Source organism: Falco naumanni, chromosome 1, assembly GCF_017639655.2.
Source record: "Falco naumanni isolate bFalNau1 chromosome 1, bFalNau1.pat, whole genome shotgun sequence".
In the NCBI taxonomy this organism is placed as follows: domain Eukaryota; kingdom Metazoa; phylum Chordata; class Aves; order Falconiformes; family Falconidae; genus Falco; species Falco naumanni.
In genome coordinates, this window is record NC_054054.1 from 74,483,477 (window position 1) to 74,508,770 (window position 25,294).

General features: G+C 37.9%; 1 protein-coding gene across 2 annotated transcripts in view; it reads right to left on the minus strand.

Moving 5' to 3' along the window:
• The window catches only part of CCSER1 (coiled-coil serine rich protein 1), a 708,879-nt gene that overhangs the window by 69,206 nt on the left and 614,379 nt on the right, over positions 1-25,294 (minus strand). The window lies entirely within an intron of this gene.

Genomic DNA, 25,294 nt, shown 5'->3' on the forward strand with positions numbered 1-25,294 from the left:
ACAGCACCTTTTTTTCTTGAAGCTCTTACGTGGTCTTCACGGCACTGAGATTCAAGTGGCTAACATATGTGGCACAATTGTGTCTGTCAAAGGATAAATTTTGGCTCAAGAATCAATGTATTTATTATCATATATATAGATATAAAAAAAAAAAAAAAGGTGCTGTGAACTGCGAATGTTGTCCCACTCCACATACACAGAAAAAGAGCTTTTCCAAGCAGAAGAGTGAACTTCTCTAATATGTACCTGTATTTCTGACATTAGATCAGGGCATGTTAGCAATACCCAGCACAGACACCCCTCCAAAGGACAATGCACCTACCAAAGACTTCTCAGTACTCACCTGTTTATCATTTGATAATAAAAGAACTTCAACCATGTCAGATGGACTGCGTGATGCACAATTTCGCACATACTATTTGAAGACCTCTACAAGAGCTAATAAAAAAAAATCATAGCAAATCTGTGTTGTGCTTGTACACACCCTTCTATTCATACCATAAAACTGAAATGTTAGAGAAGACCATCTCCATTAAGGATGCAAATAATTTTGCAGCTAGTGATCCCATTTTTCAGTTGGGAACATCTCATAATCAAATATCTAATAAATCATGTTTTGCTACTGTCAGCTCTAACTCCTCATATAATTCTCAAAAATGGATGGGATTTTCTAGCAGATGTCTGCCTAACTAGAAAACTTTTCCTTAAAACACAAGTTTCCATGATGCACTCTGAAAGTATTTTCTCCCGAAAAATGCTATAAACGAAACCTTCATTTTATTGCTGTGCCTGTACAGCTTTGTAGCTAGGCTATAGCTAAAAAATGGAGGAGAACACCTGGTTAAGATCTTTTTACCTGTCTCCAGGGCTAGAAGGTGTCTTTACTTGAAGCCCTAGTTATGACAGAGCTTTTACTGCTTTTTTTCTTAAATAACTGTGAAATGAACACTGCATACAAAGATGCTTAAATTCACTGTCAAACAGACTTTTTTTCAGCATGCCCTCATTAGCATTTGGTAATCACCAATACTACATTTAGTGGAAGACTGTTCAAAGAACAGTTGAACCATGTACCAAGGAAGTTCCGGAACACTCCCACACTAAATGCCAATTTTACAGCAGGTTATCAAGTTGATATTTTTTGTTCAGTTAGAAAAATACATTCAAATAAATTCTTGTGAAAGTTTCCCACCTTCCATTAGATGCAAAGTGCCTATTAAAGATGTGGTTTTACAAACTGGTATTTTGCCTAATTCCCCTTTGTATTTTTCTATATTTTGTTCAGCTACATAGACAAACTTCCATTTGTCTGGCCCTATTATTGCTTACACTGGCAACACAATCATCCTTTTCGAATTCTGTGAGTCTGTTCTTCACTAACGCTAACTGACCTAAAAAAAAGAAAAGCACTAGATTATTGTACCTACTACAAATCTTTGGTAAGGTGCATCATATTCTCATAACCTCATATATTTCCTTCTTTAAGGACAAAGAGCAAAAAACAATGCTTACCTCAAATATTTGATTTATGCCTATTGGTTTTATATTATGTAGTATCGAGAACAACAGGAAGCACTAAATGAAATAATATATGTTAAAGTTTAAATGAGTTTGTCACTTTTTCTGGTGCTTTTTGGAAGACAACAAGAAGATCACCTAAGGGGTTGGTCAGGCTGGGTTTTTGCTGGCTTTATTACCCAGCAGATGGAATGGCAAATGTGTGACATACGGAGAAAGCTATCTTATATGCCAGTTTGTTAAACAGATTGTCTTCATCATCTGACCACTGTTAGAAAGGCAATTGAAAACCACAGGCTTCTAGCTTCTCCATAATGAATGTTAAAAATGCAAATATGGAGCCATTTCTCACCCTTCAAAATTACTGTCAAAACCACACACACAGTTAAAAACTCTACACAAGCCAAGGTGAGCTGGTATCGGCAACAAATCCCTGAAATCCTACCACGGGACCTTGTGAGAATTTAAATCTTGAGAACTGGTCCTTGGTTCTATCCTCACGGGTATTCAGTGGGAAAAGATTTCAAAAGTCTGTCAGTGCGCACCAACAATAAACACTGCTTTAAAAATTTAAAAAAAAAAAAAAAAAAAAAAAAAAAGGAAAAGGAAAAAATACGTTCTTGGTCAGCACACAAGATCTCAGCATTAAAAATCAGGAAGGTAATTTCTGTTGCATTGTTTGTGCTGATGATGTACTAGTGTACCACATCGACAGACTCTGTGCATTAAACAGGTTGTGCTACTATTAGCATTCTTATTATTATATTACAGCTATATATTATCATAGGCACATATATTCTCTTTCAGCGTGTGCAGTTGGTATGATCAGGTGATAACTGTAACTTACATGGCAGTGTACAAGTGGTCAAATACTTCGAAGCACTATGTCTATGCACAGTCTGATTTTCAAGATATTAAAACCAGTTAGTCTTGCAATATATTTAGATGCAAAAATAGGAGAAGGGAGTTTTGGAACTGTCCTCCACACAGTGCAGCAGGGCAGGAAAATTAACCGGTTTAAGCTGGAACTTGCAAAATTTATGCGAAGGAGAGTGGAAGTCTGAACCACATTTTAATTGTGTGATTCATGTGTCTATTTCTGCTGGTTCAGCACAGTAATACTTGTCAGCACTAGGAATACCTTTTCCCTTTTTGATGCATAGTTTACTTTCAATTGCTGCAACTGCTATAATTGCAAATAGGATGTAAAGCACCATAACCTGCATGACTTTGTGGTACCATTTCTGAAGTACTTGATGTGTATCTGCTCTCATGCTTCAGTCAAACCAATTAGTAGTTTTGGGGACAGCAAAGTTTTTGCACATCCCGCTAGGTCGATAACATCACTGGGGCTTTGGTACATGCCATGGGGTTATAAGGCAGTTGTACTTTATGCAGACACTGATACTACAGAGACCCAGGACATTATCAACATCGTTGTCCTCTTACCTAGGGGCATGTTAAAGTTTCTGCTTTGAGTCTTTTACTACAGGTTTTGAGACTTCCAGAGACAGTTGCACCTGCCCTGTGTGCAGAGTTGAGTCTTTGTGGGGGCATCAGTAGCCTTTCCAGGGCACTGTGTTCAACAACAGATATACTAATTTTCCATCCTGTGGTCCTGTATGCAATTACGTTTGTGCTGTTGCTGAAATTAATATTTATATTCTTTTTTACAAAAAGACATTTGAAATAGAACTCCTTATCCTTTTTAGCAAATTTCATCTTTAAAGCTTCCCTCTTCCCATTAAGCCAAGCCCAGGGATATGACAACAGCAAGTCCCACAAGAACACCAAAATGCACAAATATGCTCAGAAAGGTACTTGGAAATATTAATGTGTAAGAGATGCAACTTTGCTGTGAGCCTACAGCAATGTCTCTAATGCATATATTGCTTAGCATATGAACAGTTGTAACACATTTTAAATCAAGAGAACATTCCCCTTCCCCCAGGGAATTTCAAAGGTTAGCATTGCTTCAAACACTTGCAAAGCAAGCTACATACAGCTCAGTCACTTGGTTCAGAACATAATACTGGCTTAAGTGTTAGATGTATCTTACTGAGAAATGTACCATTTTTTCTAGCATCATTAAGCTATGAATGCAAACAATTAGCAGAACTACAACTGCTAGAATCATGCTGTCTTACCATTTACATTAATACAGCCCAATGCCATGACACAGTTACAGCCTGTGCCACTGGAAGGCGTTCATTAATTTCCACTTCTATGCATTCACTCCACTCATGCTCATAATGATTATTTTTTATTTTTATTTTAATACCATTCCCACACTGCTTGCTTTGGTACATGCTTTATCTGAGCCTATGCCTTCAGAAAAAAATGAACTAAATAAATTGTCAGTTTGAAACTTGAGCTTTTTACTTTATGACAACATTTAAAACCAAGTTATACCATTTACTGCTTTTAAAGATCCTTGCTTTCAACTGTTTCTGATTCCTTGCAATACTTTGATACAATTAAATCTTACCACTCTGCCTTTAAAGAAGGCAGAAAAAGACAAAGAGATTAAGTGAGTCTCTCAAGGCACTGTCAATGGAAATAAGAACGAATGCTAATGAATAATGCGGAAGCTTTTTTTAAAGGAAAATTTGGTTGTTGTTTTTTTAACAAAAGTATTTGCTTCTTTTGAGTTTTTCTTAGAAGACTGAAAACAAGCAGTTTATTCTGAAGACATTATGTGCCTTTGGTCTTCCGCTGAAATAGTATTTTTTTTAATGAGGTGGCACAATTTTCTGCTGTTTAATGAATATAGAGATACTTTCTGCCCAGCTATGTTTAGACTCACAGTTCAATACTCCAGCTTAACTTCATATTTGCAAGGTTTTAATTAGAGATGCTCCAGTAAAATGCACAAACACACCCAACACCCAAATACCTTCTCTTTCAAACACTTACTGGTTTTCACCTATTTCCATGCATGAATGGAAACACTCTGTTTCAAAAACAACCCATGAGCTTGACAGCTCAGCAAATGTGACAGGTGAATGAAAAAGCCTGCTGAACCCAACAGGAGACTGCCAGGCTTGATGCACACAGTACGGGAATCTCCTTGGAAATCGCAAGGTAGAAAGTGAAACCACAATCTGACATTAAAGAAAGGCAGACATCCTTCTCTTAATATAAAACAGAAAGAAAAATAAATATTGTGTGTGAAGTTTGGATCCTAACAGCCCAATCTGGAGAACTAGTGACAACTAGGGAATCAAATGCCATTTCTTATTTTGATGCCCTAGGTTGAACAGTTTTTTAATGCTTCTGCAGTGTGTAAAACTGTTATAGACCCATATCAGGCTCAAATCAGAAATCCTTAGTGCAGTAATGGCACAGATTATTTCTCAGGTTTAATTCCACTGAATTTATTAGGATTAATTTGAAGCAAGATATTAAATACCATAAATAAAGATACCATCTAAAATATTACAAACTTCATGAAGAATTACTCATTCCATTCTCTCTTAAGTAGTGTACATTCATGAACAACAAGAACCAATGGAGTTCCCCAGGATTTGCATGAACAGTTTAGAGCATCTCAAAGACAGGAGAAGAAACCCAGAAGCAGAACTATTGTATGAGTCTAATCTTTAATCCTAAATAAAGGGGAATTTTCTAAGTCTCCTACATGCCTCAAATCTTTTTTTTTTTTTCCTTCCTTTCATTTCCCTCTCCCCCTCTTTACCTGTATTCTGTTGTCCATGAATTATAACAGAAGTACTGCTTCCAGGTCACTGAATTGATTTTGTAAACCTTTTCTAAAGGCTAGATTTCAAAGTAAGCTTGGCGATCCATGCATCCAGATCTCAAATAAATACAAACTACACCAAAATTCCATGGCTTCTTTCAAACATCCTGTCAAAAACTGGAAGTGTAAGTGTCAGATGACACAACTTACAAAACTTCATTTTTTATAATGCATTTCAGTGACCTGCTATAATGAATTCCCCTCAAGAGTGGAGGAGCAGTAGAGTTCACTGTCACTTGGAAAATCAGAAATTAATTGCTACTTGGAGTAAGAGATCAGCTTAATCATGAAGGGGAAAATAAACAAATAAATAAATAAATGTATGTTTCTTCTAACGCACTTAGTATAGGCCCCAGTAGGGAATACTGATTATTCCAAATGCATATAACTTTTCTAGAAAGAAGTAAAGAGCATACTGTGTAACTTAGATGGCCAACAGTGAAATACATCCATATTTGCCTTCATATATCTCCCACAGTTACTTCAACAGTATTACCTTTAGTTTTAACTGTGAAATGTTTCCGTCATAAATGATTCACAGTGATTTTAGTAGGAGCTGATTTGGGTCAATGCTGAACAGATCTGGAAATCTGTCCTCAATTATTCATCATCAGACTCAGTACAAATTGTAATAGAGAAGAAAAAGCAGGAAAAATAAATTCTCCCTGACTTTTTTTTTTGTTAATCCTATTGCAACTGCCAATGAATCTTCTTAATTAATAAATATTTACTTGTGAATACTTTATCTTGGTCAAAGCTGTCATCAAAACCACATGCAGATGTTAACTTTTGAAGTCCGTACTTCAATGCAGCTTAAATTACTTTGTTCATTGATAACCCAAAGAGCTAAGTATCACAAGCACTTTAATGACTTGAATTAAAATTGGCAACTATCAGAAAATAAAAATGTCTTTTCTGATTTTAGATGCTTAGGTTCCTTTACATGTATTGTTTATGGACAGATCAACATGTCACATGAGAGTCTTTTCTTCATTATACCTTTTATTACTACAGTAGCTGGCCAAAGTAAATAACAGACCTGACAGATGTAGTTAATAAAAGGTACTTACTAAATGACGTCCAGTGCTACACTGGGACCAGTCAGAAAAACAGCATTTCTGAAGTGAATGATATAAAATGCAAAAAAACATCAGTATCATTGCTGTAACACAGTTCCTATGGACAGCATGGATTACCAAATCACGTGAACAGCTTCATTCCAAACTAAACTGACTACAGCAACAGGTATATATAGCCTCACAGGTCTGAAAGTGTGTATTCATTAACAAACCGATATTTCTGTGCCCATTGCAATACTTTCTTTTTGGCCCTCATGCCAATCTTCCATGGTGTTTTATTGTTCTTTAGTAAGTAAAGGCATCTACTGTGTCAGCAAACCACCTCTTGCTGAATCTGCAGCAAATTTGCAAATATTCATCAGAATTATTTTAACTCAGGAAGTCGTCTTTAAACTTGCACAGTTTGCACAGAAAAACAGATACAATAAATTTTAGGCTTAGTCAATGACTCACTGTAACAAGTGATGACCTTGTGAGTGGGATGGAGGGTATGAATCTGATAAATTAATGAGAAATCTTTTTCTCACAGAGTACAGAAGCCAAGTAGGACTCTGCCAGTAGATAACGTATTGTGCTTTGCTTTATATTAAACAACTCCTTCTAGAAGGAAAGATAGTGAAAAGTATGTATTGGTGTGCAAACCTCACTGGTAGGCAGCATGTTACAGGATGCTATCAGGAACTGATACATCCACCAAGGATCAAATCCATACACCTGACTGGTGTAGAGTCAAATCTTTCACACCATCTGATGAAAGATGTAAGGACTTGGTCCAACAGGAGAAGCTATCAGATGTCCTGTGTCCCAGAGCAGGAACTGGGGACAAAAACTTGAATTCTTTTATTGAGTCTAAACACAATCCTTGCAGCTATCATGGAGCGCATGAAAGTTATCACGGGAAATCAAGATGCAGCTACCTGAATGGCTACCTGTTCATGCCAGAGACCTCCCCTCCTGTAAACAAGAGAACCAGAAATTCTAAAAAGCTAAGAAAAAGGAATGTAATTTTAAAAGTTCTATGTTTATACAGAAATCGTTAAGTGTTAAAAAAATAATATGTACTGGCCACTGCCGCCTTCATATATATGGGAAACTCAGATTCTTCAGTACAATCAACATGTGTTTGCATATGGAAAGTAACTTCGTGCTTTTAACAGTGATCATGCCACAGGCTTCCTGGCTACCAGCAAACAGGACACCCGTGTGCACTCTTTGGTTAAGTGTAGAAGATACAACACTACATTTGGTAGTCTGTGGAAGTGTGCTCACTGTTACAGGGACACCACATTGCCATGTTACTAAAATATGTGCCTCCTACAGCAGCAGTGTTTTGCAGTCAGCACAAGTATGGCTATCCACAGCCACCAGCTAGTTAAAGCACATAAGCGTAATTGCATCACTGAAAGTTACACTTGAAAATGTACGCAAAGTGTTAGAGACAAAAAAATTCAGATGAGGTTAAAAACATTAACACAAATGGAATTCACACACTCATTGAAAAGAATCACTTCTGACTGTTTCCCCATCCATATATTTGTGGTTTTTATTGCAGGCATGTGTTTCCCACTGACCCATAGACAGGCTGGACATTAAGGTCAAGCACATGACACAAATCAAAAGTGAGGAGGTCATTATGATAATGTTGTTCTCCAAAAAGCTACTATTATTTGGAGGATAATAATTTTAAACAACTCTTTGAACAGAGACTGCATTATGCTTCCACTGATGTCATCAAACAAAAAAATGGCTAAAAAGAGCAATCACACAAAGCCAGAATTAGCAGCCAGTGCAAAAACTTTGCAGATTTCTTTTTACCACTATATCAACTGACTTACTTTTATTTCCTCTACCTCTGGAGGAATAAAGAATGACAGCAAATTAACTATTTATAGTTATAAAAATAGTGACTTCCATCTGCTATAACTTGTAACTGCTGTCCCAACAACTTGCATGCTTGATGAGATATGAACATCAGAATATAATTAGGTAATATGAGTGATGTATAAAGTCACTTTTCACTAAAATACCTTTTTTAAAAAAACATACTACTATACCAGCCAGACAGTACATGCCAGGTGTACCCAGATAATCAGAAGTTTTGAAAATTTTTGGAACATTATATGGAAAAAAAATTTCCACTTTGATGAGCTCTAGAGGACTAATATTGTAGTATTGCCATCCACAAATGAGTACATTACTAAGACAAGCAGTAAGCAACCTTTAATAATAGATAATATTTAGACAATGATACTAAGAATCTGGAAAAAAAATCCACCCAAAATACAAAATGAGACTACAGCTGTTCCCATTTTTAACCTAAAGTATCTCAGCAAAAGTTAAAACTTTAGAAGTGCTTATGTGATACCTATTAACACCATGTACGTATTTTTTATGTAACCCTGATTTTTTTATCCAAGTATCAATTCAATTATCCACTGCAATGTACAGGAGAAACACTGTTGTCAAATGAAGGTCTCACTGAAAATAACAACTGACAAACTGAAGCATTAATTCATGTTCAGGAATATTAAATACACTTTATTCCTAAAAGAGCACGTCTAAACTTTGTGAACTAATACACTAAATAAATAAGCTTCACACTTTATCTCACTATGCCTGACTCTTTCCATTTAGGAAAATCCTAAAAAATTATCTCGTGGGGCATCCTGGGAGAGGTTGCACTGCAAGTATTTAAATTGTAACTGTTCTTTAGAAAAGATTTTCCCTAGCAACTTTTGTAAATAATTTTTTTTTCACATACTAGAGGAGGAACAAAGGCTTATATTTAAATATACCTTGAGGTCTAGCAAATAACTTAGCAGCCAAGGTCTTATAGCAGTACTTGGGAAAAAAAAGAGAACTTCTAACAAATCTGCAGTTGTTATGGGCAGCTCATCTGTAGCCAGAGGTTTTGTTTATTTAGGAGAATAAAATCCCTTTGGTTTCATAACAGAGAGAAAAAATATGATTTAAAGTTATACTTTGAGTACTTGATTATATTTTCTCTGCAACCACTATTAAGAATTATTTTTGGACAGCAAGCTGACCATGAGCCAGCAGTGTGCCCTGGTGGCCAAGAAGGCCAGTGGGATCACCCTGGGGTGCATCAGGAGGAGTGTGACCAGCAGTTTGAGGGAGGTTGTCCTCCCCTTCTACTCTGCCCTGCTGAGGCCGCACCTGGAGTGCTGGGTCCAGCTCTGGGCTCCCCAGGTCAAGAGACAGGGAACTGCTGGAGAGGGCCCAGCGGAGGCTGCGAGGGTGATGGGGGGACTGGAGCATCCCCCTTACGGGGAAGGGCTGAGGGAGCTGGGCCTGTGTAGCCTGGAGAAGACTGAGAGGATCTCATCAATGTCTACAAATGACTTAAGAGTGAGTGCCAAGAGGATGGGGTCAAGCTATTTTCAGTGGTGCCAAATGACAGGACAAAGGGCAATGGGCACAACTGCAACACAGGCAGCTCCTTCTGAATATGAGGAAGAACTTCCTCACTTTGAGGGTGTTGCCCTGGCACAGGCTGCCCAGAGAGGCTGTGGAGTCTCCTGCACTGGAGACATTCAAAACCCACCTGGACGCGATCCTGTGCAACCTGCTCTGGGTGAACCTGCTTTAGCAGGGGGATGGACTGGAGGATCCCCAGAGGGCCCTTCCAAACCTGAACATTCTGTGATACTGTGGCTTTCAACAGACAAACAGCACTTCTGAAAGGGACATTCTCTTTCTCCACTGAACAAATCCAACTGTAAAATATTTGTCTCAAGTTGGTGACTGAGAAAAAACAGATTTTCAGCTTCAGAACAGTCCAAATGATTGCTCCCCAAAATTAATAGCAAGGAAGCTCACAGGAAATAAGTTTTTAAATTATCCTTTCCAGTACTGGAGTATATTTCTTTTTTATTCAATCATTGCAGGCAATGACTCTTAATAAACACTCATAATTAAGTCAAGTTTAAGTAGCATGATGATAAACACCTTGTGATTATTCACTGAGGACAACCCCTTCCAATTTGGAATTGTTTCAAATGGTTGTGGTTAATCTTATCATCCCCTTTTATACAAGAATTGAACCTGGGCTCATGATGGAATATAGGTCCCTAAGTTCCACTGACTGCAAGGGTAGCCAGGTTCCAAATGTTTCTAGCATCCAAGGAGAAATCTCTGCCTTCTGGTGTAAGGCTAGATATAGCTGTCTTGACCACACTGAGAAATGAACCACTTACTGAAAAAGTCCTCGCTTTTCCCATGTGGACAGCTCCCCTGTTCTGAAGGTTAAAAAGCATTGTTTGCCCTGCTGACCCTTCAGCACATAATTAGCTTTTAATTAACTAAAGAGTATGTGAATTAACAAGTTGCAAAACCAGTTGACAGTTAAAGGTAAGGCAAATTTGTTCATATTTTGTCACAATGGAAAAGTTAGAAGAACATGCAGATCACTGCTTCAATCACTGTAAAGTACACCCATGCAGAAATTAAGCCTCCTAAATACAGGACTCAGCAGTTCCATTTCTCACCATAATATATGCTTGATTTATGTACATACACAGCCATGTACTCATGATCATTAAAGACAGCACCCACAGTGCTCTGCAACTTCATTGTATTTTTGAATTCTTACCCACACATTCGTGGACATAGCTGTAACACAACAGGATTTACCTGATCAAAAAACCGCGGACTCCTTTTAACAATCCATTTTAATTTAGGAGGGATAGGAAGGGCTTATTACACACACGCACATGAGGTTTCCTAAAACAATTTGTACAGACAATTTCTTTCTTTCAGTTATTTATTTTTGCTTGTATGTATCTTGGAAAGGCCAAGCATGAAATTGGAGCTGTAAAGTGAGTCAGAATGTATTGATATGGCTCTGCTCTGAGATCTCAATAGCTGTGCAGCAAAGCAAGAAGGGTAAAGGGGCTGAATTATTCATTGAACATTTAGGCATCAGCAAATAACACTTACAGTGAAAAATGCCCGTTTTGCAACAATAGGTGTGAGGCATACACATGAAAGAAATCAGATGTTCCAAACCCCACCTTGTAAGACCATCATAGAATCTTTTTCTTATTAGTAATTCTGATGGAAAAGAATACTAGCAAGTTATTTACAGGAGGTGCACAGCACAAATGGGTTTTTTATTTCACTTAGTATAACATCTTGAACATCACTGTATCAGCTTAACGGGAAAAGACAAACTGATGAAAAATTGATAGATTTTTTCTTATCAAGCAATTGCAGTGCTGGAATAAAACAGCTATTATTAGTATAAACTTAGTACAAGAAATGAAAATATGTGAACTACACCTAACTCTCTCTCTCTATATATATATATATCAAAATATATGTATCATGTAACACAAGCAAGTTGTTACTTTTAAGTTCCTGCTTCCATTCCTAAATCCACTTCTGTGATAACTTTCCCAGACAAATCCTTTTAGTCAGAAATTATCTTTAGGCCAAAATGTAATTATTTTCTTATTTTCTAGCTATTCAAATTTTAAAAGCTTTCCTCCCCCCCCACCTTTATGCCCCCATCTGTAACTAGGTCCATTTTATGGTGAAAGCGACTCAACCGATAAATCTGAATCACCTTGGTGGTAAAGTCAAGCAGCTGCAAAACTTCGTAACAGTGCAAATGGAAAACTGATGTTATACAAGACGATGCAATATTGTTTTCAGATTTAATTAATCTTTGATTAAAGGTATTTCTGTTGCAGTTTAAAAATACATGTTTTTACTATTTGCTATTTTTTGACAGATCCAGAAACAGCAATATTTCTCATACTCAACTAGTTTTCAGTATTCACAGTTCTAGTACTTTGTTTTGTTTTGATTTCATCTGCTGCAGGGCTAATCCTACCATTTTACCAGAAGCCTACTGCTATATCTTCTGAAGGACCACTGGCAGTATCATTTGGGAAAAAGGGGGAAAAAAAAAATAATAGTACCTCTACATTCATTGGTACCTCAGTGAATTCAAATCTTTTACTTTTCCTTTTCATTTTCATTGTAGTTTGTTTCTAGCCTACAGACTTGCCAAATTTCCTGCCTGCTGCTTATGAACAAGAGAACACAGAAGGAAATAGGCAAAATTGTGGCAACACAGCATCTTGCTTCTGACTGTAGCCAAGACCTAAGGCCTAGGGCAGGACGTGAGACCCCAGGCAATCATACAGACATGGTTTTCAAATATGCTCCACCCGCCTCCAGACTTTTTAAAAGAGACCATGTAGATTTCTACCTCGGCTTTTCTTTGTGGTTCTTCAGGAACAACATCATATACGAATGTGTTTAGTGACTGCTGCTCTTAACAAAAGGAAGCAGCAAAGCACGAGAATTTTGTCCCCTGCAGACCGCATCAAAATGCCACAAAAACACCTCCCTCAACTACACTGGCCTTGCTTTCTGCTGCTGTCAAAAACCTCTGCACCTGCAGCAGAGGCAGCAGGAACAAATGTGTTCCTCGGGCTCAGTGGCTGCAGCTCATTGCTGGAGCACAAAAAGGACTGTTGGCTGGCCATGGCAGTCTAGACATACATGTCTATCCACTGCTCCTGCTGTGGCATTACTAACCCTTCACACAGAGGGTGGTAACAAGTGTTGGCAATCTCTTAGAACTGCAGCAACCACAGCTGAAAGAATAAAGGTGAAAATTGACATCGCAGTAAGACTATTGCATCACTGGAGGCGGCTTTGTGCAGAAGTGGCTTTGACCCTGATTCTGGAACAGGGAGATGGATCCAGACAGACTGCAGCTCAGCAACAATATTAATGAAGTGGCATAACTCATGTATTAGATCAAGTTGGATAGACATGTAAGATGCACACTGCTTTTTGTTTTCAACAAAAACTTCATTGAAAATATTTCCAAAACCATCACCTGTATTGCAGCATGGCACAGCTTCTGTCATGTGACAAAAGTAATTTCCTTAGTGTGTTGTCATCTGTAAATGTCCACTTGCTCTTTTCCTATGCCAGGCCCACATACTAACAAAAAGCAGAAGAGCTTATAGTTTGAGGCTTTTAAAGAGGAAAACAAGGTTGTGATGAATTACGCTTCCATTTCCTAATAAATTATATACACCTTTATATAAAAGAAATTATTCTCTTGTTTTGAAGTTTGTACAAAATAAATAGCATTTCCAGAGAGCGGAATAATTCAATTGTACTTCTACTTTTAATTAACTACAGCAATTATTTATTATTTTGCTGTACTACAAAGAATGAGAGCTATGTATGAAATGAAAGCCACATAAAATAAAGCTTTTTATTTAATTCAGTGTTATTCCTTTGGCACAAATTTTGTAAACTCCTTGATACCATTGTGAAAAAAAAACTTCTGGCTTTTATAGAAAGATTCTGTAAATGAAAGTAGTACATACACATCTCAAGCAAGAGCAGACTCCTAATTGTCATAGAAGTTGTGTAAGTCATGGCAAGGAGCCATCTTTAGCTGAATAACCTTCAGGTTTTTAGCCAAGATGATATAGAGATACAAAACTGTAAAGCAAAGTCATAAAGCAAATGGGGGCAAAATAGTCCCAGACAGCAGATTCACCATTGCATCCGCTGAAATTCTCTGCCCTTCTGCTTCTAGCCCTCACTGATAAGCTCAGGATTGCTTTTAAAAGGACCAGCTCTTCCTAGAAATTTGCCTGCTGCTCCAGAGGATTTTTCAGGACTGTACTGCCTTAAGAAAGTTTACTACAACAGCTGAAGAGAAATGGAGCAGAAACTCCCAGGGAGCCAATTCTGATTTTGTGGAAAGGTGTGAATGACCTACTGCCTAGCCACATGGCTAGGTGGCTACCATGGACCCTGCTATGCCTCAGGAATCCTTTCAGAATAAAGTAAGATGGAATGAAACTACAGGAAAAAGTCACGTGAAATTACTTCATGAAGAAGTATCATGCTTTCCTTCTTACTTTTCTATAATATTGCTGGATTCTGTGTAATACTTCAAACATAGGTCTGCTCTGCTAGGATGAAGTCATCCACAAACGATCTGTGTTAGATCTTATTTTGAGCCAGCAGTTAGACCCACAAGCAGAATGTAGCCTCATTACTCTTTGCTGTCTATCACAGGGATTTTACAATTGCATCTACTCCTATCTCCAGAAAGACATCCTGCTCAATATTTATTAACTTCTGGCTAGCGAGTGCATGTTCACCTTTTATGTCCTTTATCCCATGTTATTGTTATTCTATATTTCTCCACACAGAATTGGAAATCCATCTATCCAACTTGAAGCCAAGCCTGTCTAAATCACTCCCAAGTTCACTGCTTTCTTTGGCAGTTCCAGCTCAACAGAGGATTTCATCACATTTCAAGTTCTTTGTCTTAAGTCTTTAAACACGTACCTAACAAAATCCTTCTTAATGGCTTTCTATCCGGAATAAATCAGTTCACCTCCCTTATATCAAACTGTGTCCACTCACGTGCTTTCTAGCTGCTATTCTCTGATACGACCCTGAGTCCTTTGTCACAATTTCTAACTTTGAATTTTAGTTATTTAAGGCTGACTCCCAAATAATTAATCAGATAACTTCCCCCACTGTCAATTCAGAGAGAAAAGAGATCTCATAACATCTCTTCACCAAGTTTACTGTATAAACTCCTGTAAAACTTCAGGGGTGAGAAAAAAAGGAAAAGAGGAAAAATTACATGCAGCAAACCGTTCACTGCCAGAGATGTCTATCAAAGGGATCACTCTCTAAGCTCCAGATGGCAGGTCTCCTACAGGAAGCAGCTGGTCCTTTGGCAGCATGTCGTCAAAAAGTGCCAATGGCTAAGTCCGTCTGGTAATTCAGGGCCACCACAGGAACTTTATGCTGAAATTATTTCAGCTGTACAAGCTAAGCCTTTGCTCTACAGTGGACCAGAGACAGTAGCCAGACCCACTGCTTTAGCACATATCGGTGCTCTCTTCCCCATGAGGGGGTATGTGGGTGTACCAAGTGCTTTGAACTGCTTTTAACATAACCACAGAAGTTGGTAAACTTGATCTGTTAGTTTATACTGTTTGCAATTTCTTTAAGCAATGATATTACTGTGTGTGTAAAATAGCTAGCAAACCTACAGTCCTAACGTGTGTAAGAAAAGTAACAGGTCATCTTTAATGCACAGTGGTCAATACCCTGATTTCCTTAAACTTTTATTCAGCCCTTAAGCTGAAGAATTCCTCTAAGCTCAATAGTACTTATTACTACTTGTAAACTTAACACATTCCTCAGCTAAAAGACTAACTATAAACTGATTTTCTTTTCAAATGTATCTTTATTTCTGATCAGCGTATTTGGTATATAGGGTCTTCTAGAAGCTCTTTAGAACAGGAGCCAGGTAGCTTGCTTTCAACCACACGTTTAAAACCAGAAAATGCATAGCTCATCTTCCTTCTATATTAAAACTCTCCTCAACACTTTAAAGATACTGATCAGTGATTCCTCATTACAGCATTTGTAAGACGACCACCTAACTTCTCCAAAGAGCAATTAAAGTTAGTGGGTGTTCAGCAGACTGTTTCCACTAGTGTGCAATACGCTCACCATTCGTAGTGTTGGTCTTCCTACACTAGCGATATCAGTTGACAGAGAACATAATCCCCCCAAAATTAGAACACCTTCTAACTTATGTAAGTACGGTAATAGCTTAGGAAACAGGCAATGACACACAATGTCGAGACTTCCAGTCAGACTGCAAAGCCCTGCTCACTCCACACATCAGTGGCACCAGCTGTAGCCCAATTAAACTCAACAGTGCACAGGTGTTCCCAGAAATGAGTAACAAAAGCAAACTTCCCTTTAGGGTTCTGAAAAAAATTACAGTTCTTTAACTTCTTCAGGTCTCCAAACATCAAACAGACTGAGGAAACAGAAAGAGAGAAAATGAAAGCCAAAGGAATAACAATAATCTGAATTAGAACAGTGTAATTTAACATATATTTGTACTAGAAAATACATATGCTCATGATTTACTTGTACGAACCGAGACTCATGAAACATTTTAGGACTTTGACATGAAAACTCACTTGTTTTAGCTCTGGATTAAAGTTCTTCTAACCCAGGAAAATAGCATGTATCATCCAAGAATCAAAATACAATATTTCTAAGTAATATTCTAAAGCTTCATCTTTTATTAACTCTTATAAGCTATCTGCAGCAAAGACAATTTGGGGTAAAAGTAACCCAACTAGCTGTCTAGAAAATTCTGGCAACATTTCAGCATGTCTGTGAACAGAGTGGAATCAATGCACATAAAATATCAAATAGAAAATGTGACCACCTCATTCTAAAAGCTTGAAAAAGCTCACAACCGCAATATTCCAAAGAGCTAATTGAAAGATGAAAACAAGGAAAATAATTATATGTAAATGTATTAATGGGAAAAAAAAACATATTAAAATATCCCTAGAATAACCTGTTCGATATAAGAAATCCCCTTCATTTTCATGCTAAGAAATTAATCAAGCTGAAGATTTGGAGTTTCATTAATCAGTAAAACATTATTTCGTTATACCAATAAACTTGCTCTGACAAAATGAGCAAATGTATGTTTATTAATTAAACTACTAGAGAGTCAAGATACTACAGTACAGTTGTCAGCCTGTAAGATTTATAGATTAACATACTCTTATTAAAAATAGAGCACTTATACTGAGTAATTGATCTTATTTTCTTAACAAAAGCTCTACGAAAAGCTGTGCGGCTGTACAGAGAGCACAAACAATAAAAATTTAATTACACTATGAATGACAACCTTTTCAATTGGAGGCAATATTTACCTTTATTGATATGCCCAGCTAATATCATAAATATCACTGGCAGATGGTCGATTGTCTTATAAATTATTCTAATATATTAACTGGCAATACAGCAGATTTTCAGGTCATAAAAATATATTCATTAGTAATACTGTTAATTCTTACTCACTGAACAGAGAATTTGCAATTTGATAAGGTAACAACGGTCCTACAAAATGGATAGGTCAATAAAGGAGAAGCAGGTGTTCAAAAACTCAAGACACTCAAAATAATCAAAGTCCATAATGTGGCTACATTTGGTAGACCATGGGACAACATTAGTGCCTAAAATAGTCATTACAACTGCAGCACGATAATGTGGAACATTTTTGGTCCTGCAGCTTCTAGGTGGGTAGACATAACCAACTTATTCACAGATACCAGTTTTAACGTTTTTTCTTACCTGACGTTACCAGTTGAGAAAGATAAAGAATGTACAAGCACGTTGCTCTTTAATTAATTAACATAGGAGTTGGACAAGGGAGCTGGCCCAAAAGGAGGTTTTATAAGCCCTCCCTCAGAAGTAGTTTGGAAATGTGATTCAGTGTTGTGATTCCAGCTAAGAGATCTGATGGATTCAGCCAAAGGTTGGGATGTTTTACAGGTTTATTTTAGGTTTAAATTTAAGAATGTAATAAGGCAGGAGAAAATACCTTGTGAACTAAAGCTGGAAAGTGGATCACCGAGCTTCTGGGACCAGAAACCTGGATCTTATACTGTGCTTTTGTTAAGCCAGTGTGTATGACGGTTAACTGCCCCACACCTACTGCATCAAATCTCTCTTCCAAAGAGAGTCATAAAGTTCCACACATCCCCTGAAAAATCTATTCACAGAAATTGTTTTTATTTACTCTGGAGAGAAAGGCTCAGAGACAGGATTCAAGCTTTCTGTGCCGAGCTCAGCTCACATCCCTCCTTTGTAAACAGCTGATTCAAGTCACAATACTAACATAGAAAAAGTTTTTCACAAAATAGCCATTCATATTCTTTTTCAAACTGCACACAGAAATAATTTTCCCTATCTCTCATTCTTAATAGGATTGCAGATGCTGCTTGATGACAACGGCCCTTGTGAACATTTAGTTTCCTTAATTGGGGTTGCATGGAAATAGGAACCTGAATGCAAAAACCTGCAAAGTTTGTCTGTAGGTTTCGTAAGACTTTGCCTATTGTATTGCTGATACAGCCCACAGGTCAGCCAGGGAGCTGGCTTTTCAGGCAGCGTTTCAGAAGCTTGGCTGTGTTGCCAAACTGCAACCTGACAAACTATGGAAAACCAGTGCTGCAGACACCTCAGAACTTCTGCCTTGGTCAGGTTTGAAAAAGAGACTTTTTTGTGAAAGTAAAATTTCTGCATTTCCAGGACAACTGTGCTTTCACTAAGACTCAAACGGTCAGAGGCGTGGCAAATCAGTCGCAACGGTGAAAGCCAAGAGGTGGCCACAAGATGCCACAACAATTGTAAGCAGTGACAGTTTCGCTGTTGATCGTTTGTAAAGACAGGTACAATGCTAAAGAGACACAGTGCTTTAAGTCTGCTTTCTGAAGCCACCTTGAATTACCAGTTGTGGGACAGCTCTTTTCTAAAAAAACATGTTTAATATTGAGGAATACCTGGCTGAAAAGTGACCAAGAAAGGGATTATTTTTTTCAACCTTTGAACATATTACTTTTTTTCTTGGTATTCTGTCAACCTAATCAACATGCCCTAGACGGTGCATGGAACATGAAGATGTTTTCAGAGAAGAAAACGCAGAGAACATTTTCCATCTTTGCTAGTTCATCAGATTTTTATAAGATTGCTGCAGTCAAGCCTAGACTTGGTAGGTTTCAGATTACAAAACTCTGGGAACAGATGTGCCCTTTGGCATTTTCACTAAAATGTTTTTCAATAACACTAGTGAAAATTCTGGAGAGATTACATTAGGATAAGAAAGTATTTCCCAAATTGTTACAAGCTCTAGGAAAACACATAATAAAGAAAAACTACAGGTAGCCTTAAGTATGTCACACTTTTTGTCTGACAAGTATTATACTCATTGTGATATAAGTATACAATTTATAAAAACACTGTATTACACTTTCAAAATATAATTTAGGGTGTCAACTGCCACGTAAACACAAATTGTTTTGTGGTTGCTGGTGTTTTTTGTCACAATCCTTGAGCAAAGGGCTGAAGAAAGATAGGAAAACATGTCTCAAAACAGTTTAGTCATGCCCCTCCCAGGCAAAAGAGATGAAGTAATTAGTATTAGCCTTACTACACTGCAAAAACTTCCCAATAAGAGAGGAAACAGAACCAAGTTCCAAAATTAAATTTAAATCTCAGGGAACGAGGGAGCCTTAACAGACTATCAGTTCCTTCTAGAGACATACAGTAGCATGACAATTCAGTCCTTAATTTCACGAACAACCTACTAGTTTCTCCTAGTTTCATTTCACTGGTCCAGAGGGCTTTTCTACAAAGGTTGGAGATGAAACAGAAATAAAATAAAAATATAAAAATTTTCTGATTGCAAGTATAACCAAGGAAGAACTCAATTTCAGAAAGTCTTGAAAGGCATTAAAATGTTATAACGAGATTCCCACCACCCCCCGCCCCTTATACAACAGTGGATAATGTTCTGAATTACAAGTCTCTTTTTACATATAGTCATAAATTACGTTGTTAAAATATTGATAGAGTCAGACCTGGTTACTTCAAGCCAGTTTTGCTTCTCATTAAGATTTAACAGAGGGTGAAGCATGTATGGTATAATGTCATGCAGACTTTGGGACACAGGGAATATAGCAAGCATGATGCAGGCAGGAATACAACAGCAACTGAAATGCGTTAGAAATAAAGAGAATGTTCAGTGGGGAGAAAACGGTTTTCTTTTGGGCTAATGGTAAGGGATGAAGGCACGGCTACCCCGTATCCCCGGAGAGTTTACATGCAAGCAAGACTTCGGTGGCTCCTTCTCATCTGCCACTTCCTTTGCCCAGTGAGTGCCACCAGTGTTTATCAGAACACCTCTCTGCATGCCACACACACCTTCTGGGGCGAATACGACCTCTCAGGTGACCCACTTCAACTGCCGCCATCCATCACAGCTGTGTGTTGGGGCTTGAGCGGTAGGCAGCGCAAACAGACAACATAGTAAATCTAAATGGGCTTTTAAATCTATTGTGAAATAAAGGAGTAGTTCAAAGTAACTGCATTAAAAAACACTTTACAAAGTCATCACTTTGCAGAGTGGCAGCACATGCACTGTAGCTGCAGATCAATATAAGATCCCACTTCATTTAACCCAGAAGAAACACCAGCATGTAGTAATTGTGACAACGATAACAAATGTGTTCTTGAGAAGTGCTGAAAAGAAGTGACTGTTTCCAGGCAATTGTAAGTTGTCCGTACTATCGGAGACTGCAGACCAGCCAACAGCAGCAAAATATCTTTTGAGTAAGAATTTGAATGAGGAAAAATAAGAAAACACATTCAAGAGCTCAGATTTAGTCCCAAGATATTCAGCTGAAGCATTACTATGATGGCCATTATTTAGTATCAGAAAATTGCCTGACTTGAGACTAAGTGACAAAATACAAACTCAGGGAAAAAAAAAATCAAGTTTTTCTTTCTTATAGAATCCAAGTTCCCAATGATGAACAAAGATTTCATATGCAAATTCTTTGTTCCATAATATGTAAGTTGGAAAATCCTAACAATTGCAGAGAAAAAAACACCCTCCCACCACATTCCTACAACATTACACCTCTCAACAAAAAAATAATCTATAAATATAAGTAAAATATTACAGTAGCTAAGAGAACCTGCTAGTCTACATTGTGACCATGCATTATTACCCCAAAGCAGTTGCAAAAGCATGGGAATATCAAGAAGGGGAAAAGAAACATTCTTACCAATGTTATGAGTATAGTGAAATGATGAATAAATTCCAGAGGGAAACAGCAAATACTATCTTTACCAACAGCCAAGTGGAAACTACAGAAATGTTTATTTGGAATTAACTTATTGCATTTATTTAAAAACAAAATTAGGTAGAGTAATTTTCCTTAGTGTTTCTGAGTTCTTGGGAAACATGCCTCTTTCTGGGTTCCAGCAACAGGAGTATAACATGCAGTAAGTCTTACATACAGTGTTTTAAAATCAGAAAATCTGTGATCACACCCAAGTTTGCCTGTTACGGCCAGTTACAGATTTGTGGTATAGATTAAATGATGAAACCAGAGTTTCCCAGAGCATACATTTATTCTTCAGCTATCCCATTGCCTTTTTATCAACAGAGAAGACAAACACATCCTCCTATAACATCAGACTACACCATCCACCTGACTAACAATTCAAGAACATAAAAATGGTTCCTTTTTTACTGTATATCGGAACCAGACTTCTTAAAAATGTAAAAATCAAAGAATTTAACTCATGTTGGGCATACTAAGTCACACTACATTTGAAGGCATTTCAGGCCTTACATCAGAATTAAAACATAACTCTCCAAACTTTCACAAAAGGACCCAAATAACACATCTCCATCGTTTCTGAGTATGACAGCACTGCACAACTCTACAGACATTAGAGAACTAGAGACTACAATTCGCAAATCCTCCTTAAGCAAAAAGCTATGCTGCTGCTATGGTTTAATTGTGATGAGGTAAGGTAAATTTTATGGTAACACAGGCCTTTTCACTTGCGTTCTCACTTCTGACATACAGAGTATATAAATAGTAAATAAATCGCCTCTCTATTATTTATCATGCATCAACCTGGAACTTCCTTCTCTGATGTCAACAGAAAAGTAATTGAAATATTCACAAGTGTCCTAGTTTACAATATTCGCTACAACTGTAGTGTTTAGCTACAACTCCAACCAAGCTCTGTTGGTCTTGCATAGAAGGTGCAAGCCTTGGCTTGAGGAACCCTGACGGATGGCTCCCTCAGACAGTGGCAAGGCACCACCAGAGGAAGGGTGTTCTCTGTTCTCCAGGAAGGCACTACAGCCCACTTGTTTTGCAGTTCCTCTGGTTCCACTGAGTAATACAACACTGCCATGGGGCTGAGCTTTTTGCACCCCCCCCCCACCTAGCTATTTTGGACATCAAAATAAAGCACAGCAGTTGCACTACCATTACAATGTAGTGGGATAGAAAGTCCCGTGAACATCTGGAAGTAGACACAGGTCTATACGTGAATAAATAAATATCTGAATAAACACTCCCTAAAGTGAAGGCATTATTCAAAATTAGGTTTTCTGACTGAGTGAATGTCTTGTATCACTTCTTTGAGAAGGTGGCAAAAGATTTTTAAATACAACCAGGAGGCAGTATCAATTTTTTCTCACTTCTTCATACACTAAAAAACTAACAACCCTCCCCTGTCCAACTGTGTGAATGAGAGAGAAGAAAGAGGAAATTCTGCTAAAAGGCAAAGAGACTCCAATACTGAAATATAGAGTAAATATAGAAGCTTAACTGTAATAGTAAAGCACCCCTTTGGGAAATTCTATATTAAGGCTACAAATGTGGCCACAAGGACAATAGTCAAAGGTACAGTAAATGACTGTAAGATACACTAGTGAAAGAAATGAGAAAAACTATGTTATCACTGTCAAAATAGATTGCTGCTACACTTAGATGTAATTAAGTGAAAAATTCAGAGAACATATCCTTCAGATTTATGAGACAGACTCATTAAAAAGTTGTGAACAACATGCCAAATTAGATGACAGAAATTACATTAAAATACTGAAAATACGTTGTTCGTGGGTTTTGAGAAAAGAAACTATCACTGGGTTAATATTCAGAACTGCATGTTCCTTTTTCAGCTTCTTTGCCTAGTGGTTCAAGCTACTACTTGTTAGGTGGGAAGTGACATCCTCTGTTCTATTATTATTGTTACTACTACTACTATTATTACTAAATCAAACCTTGCTTTTACAGATTATCCAATGGTAGCAAAACAGGCAAACTCTCAGATCTGAATAAAAGACAGACGTAGGTTTGTAGCTGATGAGCAGTGAAGAAGACCTCAAAAAAGATTAGCAAGCACCAAAACCCCAGTGTTGCCTGTAGCTGGTTGTTGGTATGAGAAATCTCACAAAGCAAAACAAATGATGTTACAGGACCTTCTGCTGACCCAGATGGGGAAACCAGGCCTCTTTCATATTGGATCTGGTTAGATCAGAGATGGTTAAAAAGGAAAGGACTAAATAAAATTTTGAAGTTTTTGTATATCCTACTAAATGCAAATGACAAAATACTACTGACAAGGTCTCACCCAGAAAGAGCGTAATTTATTTTTACGAAGCGAAGACTTTAAAAATGATACGTCACTTATTCTGCTTCAGCCTTTTTAGAAAAAGCTTATTCTTTTAACATGGTTATCCACATCTAACAAAATGGCTGGTATAAACCTGGTGCTACCTGCAAGTCCCGTACTTAACCTTCCCCTTTGGGTCCCTGGACAGGCTGGCTGTAGGTCTGTCGCTAGTCTTAACTGTCATGGTCTAACTCTAGCTGGCAACCCAGCACCACGGGGTGGGGAGGAGAATCGGAAAGGAATGTAAAACTTGAGGATTGAGATAAGAACAGTTTAATAATTTAAACAGAATAAAAGGGAAAGAACAGTAATAATAACAGCAGTTATAATGGAAAGGTGGGGGAAAGGATAAAATCCAAAGGAAAAGGGAGAAAGGAAAACAAGTGATGCACAGCCCGACTGCTCGCCACCTGCTGACCGATGCCCAGCCAGTCCCAGAGCAATGATTCCCAGGCCCCAGCTACCCCCCCCAGGTTTATATACTAAGCATGACATCACATGGTATGGAATTTCCCTTTGGCCAGTTCGGGCCAATTGTCCTGGCTGTGTCCCCTCCCAGCTCCCCGTGCCCCTCCAGCCCTCTCACTGGCAGGGCCAGAGAAACTGAAAAGCCCTTGACTCAGTGTAAACCTTTCCTGGCAACAACTGAAAATGTCCACATGTTATCAAAGTTGTTCTCACATCAGAGCCAAAACACAGCACTGTACTAGCTACTAGGAAAGTTGACTTCATCCCAGCCGAAACCAGGACATTAACAATCATGACAACTCCCAGATCACCTAGTAATGCAAACTTGGTAAACACCTGACGTGAGTCCAGGGCCATATTTTAGGCGGAAAGCACAACAACAAAAGAAAAGGCAGTTTTAACATTACTCAGGCCATACTTGAAGCCACCGAAGACTTCCCAGGTAAAACTAACCTGTCAAGATTGAGTCAAACAGTGAATTCATCCTGGATTGGCACTTTAGTTGATATAACTGTGACACTTCTGATTTGTATACAAGGAGGTGCACACACACTGCTACCACTTTCCTATCTACAAGTCCACAGTTCAGGATCTGCTTGGGTACGGACATTCAGCTCCAGGTGTTGGCCACTTTGTAAAAGAAGTATTCCTTCACTGCTTACTACTGCCTCCAAAACACTCAATTTTCTGTCTTCCACAGACAAGGAACAGCAAATGAAGAATGATTCACCATTTAGTTCCCCTCAAAGGATTTTGTGTGATGAGAAATATAGAGGCACTAATAGACTATGAAAGAAATGTAAGCTAAACTAATTGAGTAGTATTGATCCACTAGTGCCAGGGAGATTATCATGCAACTTTACTTGCTTGCCTAGCTGCAAAGTCCTCACAATATGGAAGACTTCAGATGGAGTAAATTGAGAAAAAATTCAACCCTTTAACCAGCTCTCAGCTGCGCATTTAGCAACCCTGTTGCAGAAATACTTAACACACACCCTGCATAGCCTAATTTCTCTTTGGAGCTTCACAAATATTAGCTAATTAATCTTTCACCATTGCAGTTTCACTCTGCAGCACATCTTAATTTTTCTTTATAATTGAAGCTCAAGATTTTAAATGGCACAGAACTGTACTATTTCTAAGGAGAAAGCTCCATGATCTCATCCGACTTAAATTTGTATCATACCACAGCTAAAAACATTTTAAAAATGGATAGAGGAAATATGCATATTTATAGAATGAGCGACAATCACTTTTCTGATTACTATTTAAAATAAAATGCATGTTGACAGTCATAACAATAATCCTGTTTTACTGGAGGTTTAATGGGATTTGTGGCTGAAGTTGGGACTTCTGC